We start from the raw sequence: 15047 nt of genomic DNA, 5'->3' as shown, positions 1-15047 counted from the left end.
AGGAATGGTTCATGCAGATGCGTGTGTAAAAGCGGAAAGTATCATTCAATGTGTTATACAACCCATTTCAAATTATATCTGTCTTGAGCCTTGGCAGACCTCAGTGACAGAGGCAGAAGTGTGGGCTGGCTTTGACAAGGCCAGAAAGACTGGCAGGAACTGTGGAAAATAAGGGTGACGCTCTGAGACAATGATGGACACAATTAACTGTATAGACCAGGCCTGATGATACATACTGTAAGTCTGTACACATATTTTCTCCAAGAAATGGATGAAACTGGAGGTGGAACAGGTCTAGCTGTCAGAAAATACAGCATGCAGGAAGTGAGTGGGTGTAGATATATAGCAGTCAGGCTATCTGGCTGAGATGTGTCGTGCCCTGCCAGTTGTAATAGAGATGTGAATGTCCCGCTGACAGTACCTGGCCAGGGTTGCTGATGGGGGGAATATTTGCTTTAGTTTTGAGGGAGATAGAAAGCATAGTCATAGCTGTAACATTTATCCTGTGCAAACGGAGAGACATGTCCTACGAATGAAAGTCAATATACCCGTCTGATAGACAGACGGAGTGGCTCACACACAGCCGGATCTATCACTGACTCAGTCCGCTGCCTCCAACGGCTTCCTGCTGTGATGCACAACATGTGCTGTGAGAAACTAAAAGGTCAATATAAGTAATGACTTCCACTCATTTCAGTGCAGTGAAGAGCACCGGTGCTTTAAATAAGGATGTAAGGAAGAGAAAATGAACTCAACTTAAGGCTCAGTACGCTTCACCTCAGACTCCCTCTGCAGCAGAGAGGCCTCGTGATTACAGGGGGCCATAATTCAAAAAGACAGCACCGGTTTGAGCCCCTCTGACAGTAAGCCGCTGCTGTATTTCTACATTCACTGACTATCTGTAGTCTGTGAGTGTGTACAGGGCTGAATGCCTCTGCCTGTGCTGTCTATCCCCCCCCCCCTCTTCCAGATGTCGGACGCCAGGGCTGCCGCTTGGCAGTGGATGCAGATGCTGCCATTGACTCTTTGGTCACTGCCGCCAGCTGAAGCCCTTCACCAGCACAGTGATCTTCCTGGCAGCGGTTGCAGGTGTTGCCCTTACTGACGCTTACAAAAGTTCTTTCTCCTGCCAGCCTGTGCATCATTACACTGGTGTTGTTGTTCAGGAGAATGTTGTGCTGTGACCTCGTCAGAGACTCTGACTATTTATTTTTGTTCTTCTCCATTTTCTGACCTGCTGCACTGTCATTTCGTATCATTCTTTTGCTATTTTGTTATATTCTTCACTCTTTATTTTTAATGTAGAACGGTTTCCCTTATTTCGTTTTCATGCCCGAGGGGTCTTCAGGTTATTTTGGATGTTTTTCTTGCCCTCGTGAAGAGGTTGAGATATTGTTTCCATGTCGAATGCCTGCCTGTAAAATCCTTTGAGACAGTAACTGTGATGGAAACAAACTTGAAAAGTGATTGAAACACTGAATCCAGCTGTGTGCACAGCCAGGACCGAAGGAGAAAGGCCCTCCTACACAGAAACTGTATATGTCTTAAGAATTTATATGATGACCTGCATTCAGCTCAGTAAATCCATGTTCAATAAATTTACATAATTTGTCTTTTTATTACCACAACGTTGTTTTTCTGACTGTCAGGTTTTGAGTGAAGCCTCTAAGCATCTTGAACTGTCTTTGCGTAAAATCATTATTCACAGTAATGTTGCATTCTTCATTCCTTATGTGTTGTTGCGACAGCTGTGGAAAAAATCGTTTGAAAATATGTGAACAGCAACGTGTTTGGCATTTCTTGAAAGCAATGGGTAATAAATTTAGTTTGACATTTGTGTCTAATAAAAAGGATTAGTTATATATTTAGTCTAACATATCGTAAACAACCAGTCAGGTCTATGCGACTAACAACATCTCAAGCTGGGATAGAAATGGTCTATTTGTGATGTTTATACAGTTAATACCACATACTGCAGCATATATGTGCAAATTGAAAATTGAAATCTTTGAAATATAGTCCCTATATTATTGACTTAACCTCTATAACTCTGCTGTGACCCTTGTTGTTGGGAATGTTAATGTTTTTTTTCCCATTCTTGTTATATGTGCTGGTTTGTTTTAGACATTGATGTGTTTTCCTCTTGAATGTTAAATGTGAAACTACACCACCATTGGCGATCACACAAGCAAACATGTCAAGTTTCTCGAATAAAGCCTCAAACTCTCTCAAGGACGCCTCCTTTCCTACAGCTTACATCATAGGTTGCCACATATCCCCCAGCCCGCTGGAGGTTTACCCAAGGACAATCGTTCACATGGTGACATCTGTCAAGGCGGCCGAGAACAGGGCAGACAGTCTGATCTCGTGGGCTTTTCTCGCATTTAGGGCTGCTACCGACTACACCGTTTCACATGAGCAAAGGTGTGTCGAGGTAATGATGAGGAGATGGTTTATGGCTTTCCCCGCGGACATATTGCTATTACGATATCTAATGAGCATGTTATTGTTCCCTTGATCATGGCCCAGGGTTTCTTGTGCAATACCTGCCAGGTATACAACAATCAATTAAAAAGGACCCTTCTCTCATGGGTTTAAATTACCAGCGAGACGGATACTGCAGAGTGGAATGGTAGGATTCATAAAAAAATGGCAAAAATGACAATGATAATTTGTGGTGTCTATTGTACCATTTATCTTCGCCGCTTCAAATAGAGACATCAAGAGGGCTTTTGGTCATGCTGTTATGTTGGCTTTAAAATCTTCTCTGGGATAGCTGGTTAAAGATTGTGATTCCTGAACGAATGCACATGGACTTGGCATTAAATCCACAGATGAACTTTTATTTCAAAAACATTACTGTTTTTTATATAATAAAACCACTTAACTTTGAACTAAAGTAGGCGGAACTGAAACTGTTTGCTGCACTGGCATTTGGTCTCCTCACCTGATGGACTGTTACTTTACTTGCCAATTAAGCTGAACAGCGGGACTCTGATCATTTTCTATGCTATTCAGATCGCACGCTTCATAGCTCTTACATTTATACAATGAATACAAAAATGAACTGATGGGCCGATTCAGTCTGAAAAGATAAGTTACATAATACCCCAGTATCAAGGTACAATCATTATTCTAAGTAATGATCTCAGAATCTTTTGGTGTTTATTTATTTCATCTTATTTCAATGCATACACATATTACAATAAATACTTTTAAGGCACAACCTGTAAACCAATGTAAACATAACCTCATCAACCACCAATTCAAAATAACAGAGTGCAGCCTACTCACTCCACACAATACTCGTTGTATTTGCCATTGTTTCCATCCTCTTTTGTTCTCCACAAGCTCTCTCTCTTTACTGTGCTGCAGTCCACTGATATGTGCATGTACAAGTTTGGCCAATCAGGACAAACCCACCACAGCTCCACCCAGTACCAGCTGTGTAAACATCTGTGCACCTACAGATGGGATCAACATCTTTTTCAGATGAAAAAGCAACACAACAGCTAAGATGACTTACCTGCAGTGACCTTGTCTCCTGCCCAAGTCCTGCATGACATCCACTTTTCCGGCGCTGTGGCGCCTCCAGAGTGTTGAACTGATAAGCGCTTCCCTCTGTTCAGCTGGGACCTGCCTGACAAGGTTCTCCGATGGGTGTGTACAATCGTTGATGCTCTCGATTCCAGAATTTACCAGCCCCACTGTCCCCATCATGTCCTTGTCTATAATCAGAGGGCAGAATTGTGAAGGTATAGAACTTTTTAAAATTATTTAAAAAGTTTAATTTCATGGGAACACATCTCCTGCACCAAAAGAACATTAACAGGAAAAATAATTCCTATGGGGGCATTTTTTTATCCTTACATGATAATACTTAACTTATCCTTACGTCAGTCACTCACTTATACGACTAAACCCGCAGAGAATGTGACAAGCATCCCCGATTGTGTTTTCTTGCTAGCAACTAAGCTAACAGGTACATGTTGTATAGGCTAGCTAAGAAAACAACCTTAATTATTTTAATGGAAACAATTGTTTTATCATAAAAGCCATTGTGTAAAAGCCTGGACAAGAAAAACACTAAAAGTCTTCTCACCTGTCTTACTTGACCGTGTACTTGACCTCTGACCCCAATTCTGAAAATGTCAGGACCAACAAAAGCCCTCTAGGAAGCAAGACTCTTGATGTTAGACATCTGTAACAACAGCCCCTATCCTTCCCTACACTTTGCTCACGTTTTCTAGCTCTGTTGTCTCTCATTACAAAATTGCTGATTGTATCAACTCAGTAATAAGCTATTCAACTCAGTAATAAGCTATTAGCTGATGAGTGTGTTCTCCACACTCCTTTTGTTACAATCAGTGTATTAATTATTGCAGATGTAATTATCAGCCCATTGTTCCTCTATAATTAGGCTGTCACTAATTAATTTTAAGAACCTCGCCCCGTCAAAAGCTAATTGATTCCTCTGACTCTCACCAACCTCTTTAACTGGAAACAAAAACGTTGCCATTGCTGTGGCCGTAAACAGTCTCCCCTCCCCATCCGTTCTGCGGCTCCACAGTGACAACAGCCTCCATTTTGCTATGAGCTCAGCTCTCACTTTCAGTGACCCAGAAATATTTCCAGGCAGCTCAGCAGCCTGATAGGCAGCTTTGTTTAAGCTGGCCTTGCACCACCATCACCACAGATGTTAATGAAGGATGTTAGCACTCATTGGAAGCACACGTCAGCAGCAACGTCTGGATCGTCGGTCGCTTTGATGTCACGAAGGCTCCCTTAAAATTAACGTCATTGGTTGTCACTAATCTGCTGCCGTAGTGTGATTTCTCTATGAGATTCTCATTCTGATTCTGTGACTCTGCAAATGGAGGTGAGCTGTGATGCAGACTTTATAGTCTGCTACGTGCTTTACTTAACTGGCAGTGTGCATGTTTCTATGAGGACGATAGCTTCGATGGAGCCTCTCTGTATGAGCACAGTTCTTGTTAATGAGTCTGGCTATGGCCAGTTAGGGAAATGAAGCAGATGCTTAATTTTCTCTTTCTCCTCTCCTCGGTGGATTGGCTGACTTTGGGATATTACACCCAAATTAGCGCTGTGAAGTGACAGTTTTTTTTCTCTCATTAGCACAGTGTCAAGTGTGAATCAAAGCCTCTACAAAATCCCCTCTCAGTTTTACCCAGATACACCCATCCTTACACATGGTCTCCTTAATCCAAAAGTCATTTGACCTTTGGCAGGAGGTGTGATTTATTCTGCAGCTACTTAATGCACATTCCTACTACCAAGCTAACCTCTGTGTGTACTGAGCCAGCAGCTCTAGCGGCCCTAAAGGGCCGTGGCTCAGATATCCTTGTCATGTAACACCTAAAGACAGTCAAAGGTCAGGTACTGAAGGAACAGAAGGGCCACAGATGGAACTGCACCAACTGGCCCTGCTCTGCCTCTGTGCTGTCACATCACACCTAGCCCCGACCACCCCACCATCTCACTCTCACCCCCCTGGGGGGCCGGACCAGCTTCCTCTCACACACCCACACACACACACACACACACGCACACACACACACTCTCACACACACACACAGGACCATACATGCACTGCTGGCTACACGGTGGCACATGTACGTAAGTGCACACATTGCCACACACACATCCTGAGAGGATTAATGAGGGGGAACATGCTTTTCAGTCAGATTCTGAGGAGTTTAAGTGGAGGTCTGCTGAGGGTGTCCACAATGACCCCCAGACAGGATGGAGGGCAAGGAGGTAGAGCAGGTGGTCAGAGGTCTGGATAGCATTATAGCATGGCATCGCTCTCTCTCTCTCTCTTTCTCTCTCTTTCTCTCTCTCTCTCTCTTTCTCTTTCTCTCTCTTTCTCTCTCCCTCTCTCTTTCTCTGTGTCTACTACTCTCTCATACATATATTTCCCTCTTTGCTAATGTCAAGCCCATGGCTTTCTACCAATATGAAATGCGGTCCATAAGTACGCTTGTCTCGGGGACATTTATGTGGGACCAAGGGAAAAATATTATTTATTACAATTTAAACCAACAAGCTTTTGCTTCCACACTGGACAAGTACTGTTCACAGAGTAAAAACATTGTATCTGTAACAAACATAACAAAAAATGCAACAGCTGTGAAACACTCATTATAGCTGGATCATTTAGAACAGATCCCTCACTAAGTTTTAGGTTTTCTGCAGTTTGCATAATTCCATAGTGATTAGTCAGCTGTCCAAACTGTGGTCAGTCCAAAACATCTCTGAGGACACGGGTCTCTGTGCACGGGGTCCCGGATGTAAATCAATGATAGATTACCGCTGGCTGACTAACTGACATGGAGTTTGTCCCACACTCTCTTTTTGAAGTGTAGTCTGGACTACATGTGTCAAGTGCATTTATCATAGCAGAGGGCTTAAGCTATAAACAGGCAACATCATTACCAAGTCTAATTACATTTGGGTTCAAGGTCTCACTGCAGACAGACACAGGCACTCACACAAGGGCACTCTAACAAACACATACACACAGTTGTCCAGTGAAAGAAACCTTGACTACACTAAGACAATGGACAAAAGGGTACACTTTTAAACTGGCTGTTGGAGAATTGCAAACTGCAGATGAAGCTAAATTATTGCTACAAATATGAACTTTTCTTCCCCTATGAGTGCTGATCACAACCGTATAGTGCAAGTAGAAATATTATTTGAAGTCAACTGTTGCAGACGGGAGTCAACATGTGTATCAAGGTGTTTGGAGTAAATTGGTAGGAAGTAGGAAGTCAGTCAGTGTAACTGCGGAGCACCTCAGTGTGATGCTCTCAGATCCCAGCAGCAGACCCCCTTGGCAGGAACTACGATTTACAGCTATAACAGGTGACACCGACAGAACCGGGGGCATGGTTCGACAGGACACCACGCTGTATTACACCTCGGACTTCATCAGAGCGGAAGGTCTGGATAATGATCTGATGCACGCCGATCAGGATCAGCGGCTCCGTGATTAGCACTGACAGCCTGATGACAAGAGTGCTGTGGAGGCAAAAGCTGTGGTGAGAGACTCTGTGAAAGAGAGACAGAGGGTGAGTTAGGTAGCCACAGAGAGAGAGAGTGAAGAGAAAGGAGAGGATAAAGTTTGTAACAAGAATAGCTCCCATAACAAAGTCTGACATGGAAACATCTTAATCAATGAGAAAAAGTTCGACAAAGGGTGATTGGGAGAGATGTAACGTGGCAAACACAAACGTCCATTACAGCAGAACACATAATCAATATGCCCTTTATAGCGCCAGCTTGCAAACAGTGAGACATTCCCTGGTGCTTGATAATGCCACCAAAATTATTTTCCCCCTCCATCTCCCTTGTTTTTTTATCTCCAGTCCCTCTCCCGCTTTTCCCGCCTCATACACCCTTGCCACGACAATATGTCATGCAATGGATATAATTGCAATAATGCAATTTGGTTCGGAGGCGGATTGAGAGAATAATTGGACTCAACCCCAACGAAGTGACAGGCTAATGATTTAGCATGGCCGCTGGCTATTGTGAGAAGCGAGCGCTTTCAACGCTACTGAGCTAATTTCCTCTGATGATGGTCTTAGCGCGTTGTCTTTGTGTCGGCACAGAGGAGCGTATGGCCATGAGGCGGACAGCTAGATGATGTAACCCACCCACCCAGTGCCAAACAAACACATGTCTCTTGTCTGGGAGAAGCTACCCACTGTGCTCAGTTACTTCATGCAAAAAACGGGCTTCATTTGAACTAAAGATAAAGCAAATCCCGGAGCAAGACAAAGTCCAGAAAAAGGGCCTCATCTCCATTCATTTTCCCCAGACACCCGAGCTCTGTAGGAAACCAAAGAGAGTTGCCAAGAGGAGGGAAAGCATTAGCATAGCCATCATAGATAATAAGTCTCACGGTAAGGCAAAACTAGGACTTCAAATTACTTCTGCAACTGCACTTAGTTGGGTATGTAGAAATATGTGAATGTGCATGACTTTGAAGTAGAAATTATTCTGATGTCGTACTGTACAATATGCAATTGGAATGTTTATTTATTGATTTATTCTGATAAAAACAAAAAAAAAACAGGCAATATACAGTCTCAGCACCTCACGGTGTAGCTGTACGACTTTGTTCAAAGAGACATTTGCATCTGAATGGAGCGAGCGCCCATCACTTACACAGCACTAACACGGCAGCAGCATTTGCAGTGACCAGTGTCGAGAAGTGTCACATCTTGTATACCTCTTCTGTTTGATGAGACCAGAATAAAGACTTCAAGACATTTTCTCCTGATTCTGCAAAGTGCAACTCAATTGAAACAACCACTAGATAATCTTGTTTCTCAGTTTGCGGACATGACGCGAATGCAAAGTGGGCAAAGTCAAAAGAGCCTGCGAAACAGTGCGTGCTTGTGTGCATGTGTGTATCTGCACACAAGCACACATGTTTGTTGGCAGACTAAGGCTTGAAACCAGGCTGGTGAATTTATTTATATCAGCTCGTTTTATGAGCCCTGCAGCTGGTGAGATGAAAGGGTTACCACAGCGTAGGCAACGTGTGTGTATGTGTTTGTGTGTGTGTGAGGGCGGATTATTAATGACTTTAATCTAGGTAAATTGGGGAAATCTCACACACTTAAATTAGTTGTTTTCTGACATTCTGTGCCAGGGGCAGACAGAATGAAATGTTTTGCTGTGACAGTGTTCCTCTCTCTACCCTTTCACCGGCACACTATCTCTCACTATCCCCTTCCCTGTTTGTTTCCCTCTTCTTCTTCTTGCGTGGTTTCTCCTTCCTCTCTCCCTTTATATCATTTTTGTCACTTTTATTTCTCTCTCTTGCTCTTTGCGGCCATCTGCTCTTTTGTTCCTCTCTGGCTATGTTGTTGTCATGCTGGCATGATGGCTTACCCACTATTTCACACAGAAAAACATGACAAAGCGGGAGCATAGAGAGAGGCTGAAAAGGAACGGAAGCAGATAGGAAAAACTATACCTGGCACGCATAGAATCACCACGGCTGGGCGAGGTGAGGGCTCAAGAAAAAGAGAGAAGCATTTATAAAGGTTAGCACCAGGAAAGCCTTTCTCTCTCCCCCTCCGCTCACTCCGCCTCAGCCAGAATCAATGCTCCAAAATCCCCCAAAGCCAGATCCTCTTACATCCTATCAATTATTCAACCTGCCTCTTTTGTACAACCACTCCTGTTTACAAGGACTGCCTGGCCAATTGTAAATGTTTGCGTGCCCACTGAGCCCCCATCACCTCCCTAACCACACACGTTGATTACACAGTGATTTAGCTCTATTCTGCCACCCCCAAAAGCCCTCACATCTGCTATGACGGGGCATCTGTCAGGCTGGCACAGAGGCAGCCGTAGAGGCGGATAGCCCTCAGCTCTGAGGGCGAACAGGGTAGAGCGGGATGCGAGACGCCAGTCACCGCCTGCGTAGCTTGTCGTCTGGGCTGAGGTCTGGCTAAGGGCACGGCATCTGGCTGCCAGTCCCGGCAGGTGTGCAGCCACGCTCTGAAAATATGTGTCTGAATGTCAGCCTGCTCGATAGCACCAGCGGGGTAGCTGGCGGACAGAAACTACAAGTGTAATTTCTCAATGCATGCCTTCGATATGTAAGGAGACATTTTCTCATCAGTCTTTCAGAAAAGTTTAAACATGTTCCTCAGGTCTTCTAAATGAGTATCTACGGAATAGTTAACTTCGAGCAGCCATTTTAATCCAAAGTTTGCCTATTCTTTTGTTTGCAACGTATTCCAATAAACTGGTGGCACACTGCAGAAACCTTAGCTTAGGCTAATTTATGGTCAGGAAAAGCAAAGATAAACAATTGGGGTTCGGGATGAAGTGTAAATTAAGGGCGACAGGGAAGCCGACTTCGACACAAAGACAGGTTTGACTTTGGCTCTCTGTTGGAGCTGTAGTTGTTGAAAGCTAACTACAAGACGGGGAAAAGCATTAACATAACCACCGCAGCATGACAATCACAACATGTTTCTGATTTAAAAATGACAAGTCACTCAAGTTTCACGACAGCAGCAGATGTCCATTTAGCTGAGAATGTGGATGGAGAACCACAGGAACATATTTCAGCTTTGCAGAAACATGAATGAAAGAAAAAAATGCTATTGGGAACAGAAGCTAGCTCGTCGAGGGGACAGGAGTATGGCTCTCAATACTACAACCATATTTTAAAACTTGTAATGATTTTAAATCTGAAGCAGCCGGCCCAATGGAGACAATGGAACTAATGTCTTCTGTGTGTTAGATCCTCCCTTGTTGTGTCTCTTCACTCTCTCCATACCTCACCTAACAGGAACATGTATCAGGCTGTTGTGTCTTCACCCAACGCACCAGACAGGAGACATCTCTCAGGAAAACAAACCATTCATTTGGTAAATAAGGAAGGAGCAGCACATAATAATTAACTATGAATAATGCATGCACACTTAGCTGTTGTTGTCATTGACGCAAACCCTTGTTTGTCTGACAGTAAAATTCATATTACGTCTCATCTTCATGTGAATTCTCTCTGTTGCGTGTGTTCTCACATGTCAGGGAGCTCGCTACATGTTTGACAGTAATACAGTGTGGCAGTAAAGTAAAGCAAATATCTTCAAATTAGAAACAGGCTTCAAATAGCACTGTTATCATACAATATTCACCAGTACCACAGGCCACGCACCACACTATGGTGTCTATAGTCCTATCAGTGGCAGCATGCAATGCATTCCCCAGAAACTCATCATGTTGTCATGTGTATATGTGTCTGTAATCTTATAGCTTCAGTGGCCAAAATTACATCTGTCACTTATGTCGGCGTGTGCAGCACATACCTTATAATACAATGGAGGGATTGTGTATTGAAATGTATGTGGCTGGTGTCTGCCGTCTGCATTATCAGTGTTACTGTACATTCAGTTCTTGATTTTTTTTTTTGCATGTTGTAGCATAAAGGTCGACAAAATTTCCCAGATATGAATTGCTGACATCGGCCATTTAGTTCTTCACACCCTCTTGTGCGAACATTACTACAGCAAACACACACACACACACACATACATACTGTATCATACACAAATACATAAAGAGTATATATACTGCAAGTGCTCAATACAAACGACACAATGGTCGCTGACAGTCAATATTCATGTATGTAGCGCCTGCACTGTTCCAAACACACATGCACGTGCACACCGCCGGGCTCCTCTGTTATCAGGGCTGCTCACATTGGCAGAGACACATGCATTGCCAAGACTGCCAGGCTACGGCCATGGTAATGCAGCCTGTTAGTCTAACAAAGGCTCAGGTCAACGGAGCCTCCAGTGGCTAATTGCTTCAGAGAGATAAGTGAGTTTGACGACGCAGCAAGGAACGGCTGAGCGAGAGGAAAAAGTGAGGGAGGAGGAGATGTTAATGAATCCCCCCCCGTTCACTCCACCGTCAATATCGGCCCGTCGCAGGCCTGCCGCAAACTGAATATTAAACACAGTTTTGATTGTCTGCTGTTTTTTTTGTTTGTTTGCTTGATTTCATTGAATTTAAATGGGCTGTGTTGTGGTGTTTTTGTCACATATGCTATGCTGGGTAAGAGAGTGGAGCTAATGCAATTAATCCCCACACCATCACCTGACGGCTAACCAGCTATGGTAGCCAATAAATACACGTGACCGTGTTGCACTAATCTAACGCGCTGCACCAGAATACTGAGTGAACGGGACTGACTGCATGATAACATGTCTTAATGCTTAGATGGAGGTTTAATAATGTATTTGTTTTTTAGCTTTTAGAGCTTTTGTGCACACATTTGAGTAATTACATGTCACGGGTACCGCGCTAAAAAGATTTGATCAATTGAAGGAAACATTTTGGCTTGAGTTGATTTGTTCCCTCTGAAGTGACAGTGACAAGACCAGTGACATGCCATCCGGCACTGATTACACTGATCTTCCTCATCAGCTAATCTGCCTCTGACTTATATTAAATCAATGTCAGTTTCAGACAGCAGGAGGTGGTGCCCGTTTCCCCTACAATGGCAAAAAGCTCTCTTTTCCTAGAGCTGACTCAAGTTGTCACACATCTCTGTACCTCTGACTGACTCACTTTATCTGAAGATTACCATTCTCACTCAACATGAATTCTGAACCCATATTTCCTGGATATGGCTGGAGGCTAATACAAATTGGACTTGACAAAAGATGATGCATAAGCCAAGACAACGGTGTTTCATCCCTTTATTTCTCCCTCTCTAGATACCGATTGTGTGAATTGCCGACAAGTGTGATGATGGACTATTGGAGGCGTTTGGTTTGACGATGCAAGTGGCCTCTCGGGAGCCACCCAGGCTTAGCGCATAAACAAAGACGTACATAAAATACTCTTCACACGCACCCCCCCTCTCTCAAACACCACAGCTATATCTCTCTATCTCTGTTTTTTTCTTTTAAGGCAGCTCATCGTTCCTCTGTTTTCCATTCTCTCTCAAACTGCCTATCGTCTCTCATTAGCATTTTCTTCTGCAGGCATGTCCTCCATGCTGTGTGTTTGTCTCTGTAGGTCTTGCCCTCTGGGTTCCACCAGTTGTTAATCCGTGGAGATGAATGCAACCAGTCTCCATGGGACGTTTGGGAGGTTAGACTCCCAGTGACACATTACAGACACATCCCATATCAAGATTTATTTTTTTAACACCAGAGAATGTGTCTCTAAGCACAAGTCACACAGTGTATTCTATTATATTTGAAGGCAGCTGGTAACAAGGATGTTAGAAGTGTTTTTACACAAAGAACAGACAATGTGTAGACCTGTGGATATGCACTGATGCTTGCTAAATCTGCATGCTATGTAACATCTCATTAAAGGTGAATATGGTAATACGAAATCCCTCCAAGATACCTTGAGGCCTCTCAGCAAGTTCAGCCATCTTCTCATAATAAATTGGCAAAGGCGGAGGAGTGTGTGTCTGCTTTGCTGCAGGGCTGGCCAGCCCGCACAGCACTCGCAAATACACGTACGATGGTGCACTTTGCAGATTCTCTTGTTAAATAGCGGTGACCTGAGACGAGCTGTGAATCTGTCCCTGGCAGGAATTGTCTGTCTGTCTAAGCCTTGTTGGAACTGAGGGTGGAGCTGCAGCGTCAAACCCCAGCCACCAGGGAGCATCGCAGTGCAAATTGTCCTCAAATATTGATTCTGCTGCAGAGAGCAATGTAGGACGGAGGGAGCAAGGCGCCAGGCTCATCTACAGAACACGAAACCTCTAGGGGAGAGACAGAGAGAGATGGAAAAAGAGGGGAGGAGAGAGGGGCAGGAAAGCAAACAAAGCCCTTACATTCACATTCTCTGCTGATTCCTGTTGTCCCACATTAGTATGTTTGTGGGTGGGAGGCTTGCAATGTTTGTGTTTGAATGTAGGTGTATTTGCTTGTGCGCGCATGCGTCTGCAGAACGTCATCGTATCCCTGCTCTAAATGGACCATTGTTGCTGAGATGCTGCTGAAGGAAAGAGGGCATTGTGGTGTGACTGGCCTAACTGCAGTGCTGCACCGTAGGCCTAAAAATATTCCATGTCAGTGGTCCCGAGAGAAGCCCAGTGCTATCCAGGCCTCTCAGTAACGAGAGAGTGGAGCTGCCTGCCACTGGTAGCCCTGCTGTCCCCCAGCTGCCTCTGGCTCAGAGCTCAGCACTGGTGCTGGAGAGGCAGCAGCTCAGCTCCCACAGATTTATCATAGCTCACAAAGCAGCATGTCTGAAAGCAGAGGCTCTCATTCGCAGAGGAGCAGCCCCCGGCGGGCTAACCCCTGGGCACACTGACCCAACACATTCACATATCAGAGAGGCAGACAGATGCAGTTCGAGAAAGACTTGCACTTCGATCTGTGTCTACAAGAGGAAAAAAATGGATTTGGATAGCATGAGAGCAAAAAGGCAGCACATTGGTACAAACGGCTGAGGGATAAAGATAATGTGGTGTGTGAAAACTACTTTAATTGTGCCATCTATTGTATTGTATGCGATGTGGCAGAAAACAGAGAGATGGGCACAAGAGAGGGACAGAAAGGTTCAAAGAAGAGGCGAGTGTGAGAGGGAGAACGGACAGAGATAATTGAGAGATTTAAGGTGGTTGTTTGGGGCGCTACGCTATTGTACTCAGCGCAGTAATGATCGAGCCCTGTGGGGAAAAAAACATGTTTGCAAAGGGAAGGTTGAACTGTCATTATCGAAGGCAATTATTTCAGTATATCTCACTGAAGCATTGAGGTGGAGGGGAGGTTCTGGAGGCAATCAATGGGCAATGTGCGAAGCCTATTCATAGAATTGTTTTGTGTTTACAGTGCCTTTGAAAATTACAAATCTGAAAATGAAGAGAGAGAAAGCGGAGAGTATTCCCAATAAAACGAAATAACAACATAAAGACAACTAGTCCTTGTTTGAACATTTTATGGGCCTCCTTTTAACAGTTAACATAAGAGATTGAATATAATAGATCAAAGATATATAACTTTGAAGGCTGAGCTTGAAAATGTTTCTGGGCAAAAATGAGACAAATGAATCACACTTTGCTAGTTCATATTGTGCCAAGCTGTACGTAAGTGAGGCTCAATAGTCAGAGCCATTTTTAATTAATTACTACTCAGGAATAATGGGGCGTGATATATATTTATATATATTCATCTACTTCAAGTGTTTGACATTTTACAAAATGCTCACCTCCAATTTCATGTGACATCCACGGCAAAAGATGGGAGATATCTAGAAAAACAAAAACATTCCCAAACGGTTTCAACTAGTGCAAATATCTTACATGAATTTTTAATATGTTGTTATGATCCTACACTGAAATTCCTAATTAGAACTGCAAAATGACCCCCGCAAAACAGTCTTGATGATAGTGACTTGACCCACAAGAGCAATTTGATGCTAATTTGCTATTTGCTAGTTATGAGCTGCTATCGCTTTCATTTCTCCCAAATCATCTCCACTGTCTCCAAGCTCTACATATGGACAACTAGAAGCAT

The sequence above is a fragment of the Anarhichas minor genome, unplaced genomic scaffold, assembly GCF_050575085.1.
Source record: "Anarhichas minor isolate MPS153535 unplaced genomic scaffold, ASM5057508v1 ptg000021l, whole genome shotgun sequence".
Classification (NCBI taxonomy): Eukaryota; Metazoa; Chordata; class Actinopteri; order Perciformes; family Anarhichadidae; genus Anarhichas; species Anarhichas minor.
The sequence above is the reverse complement of the archived record's forward strand: the minus strand, read 5'-3'. Positions refer to the sequence as shown.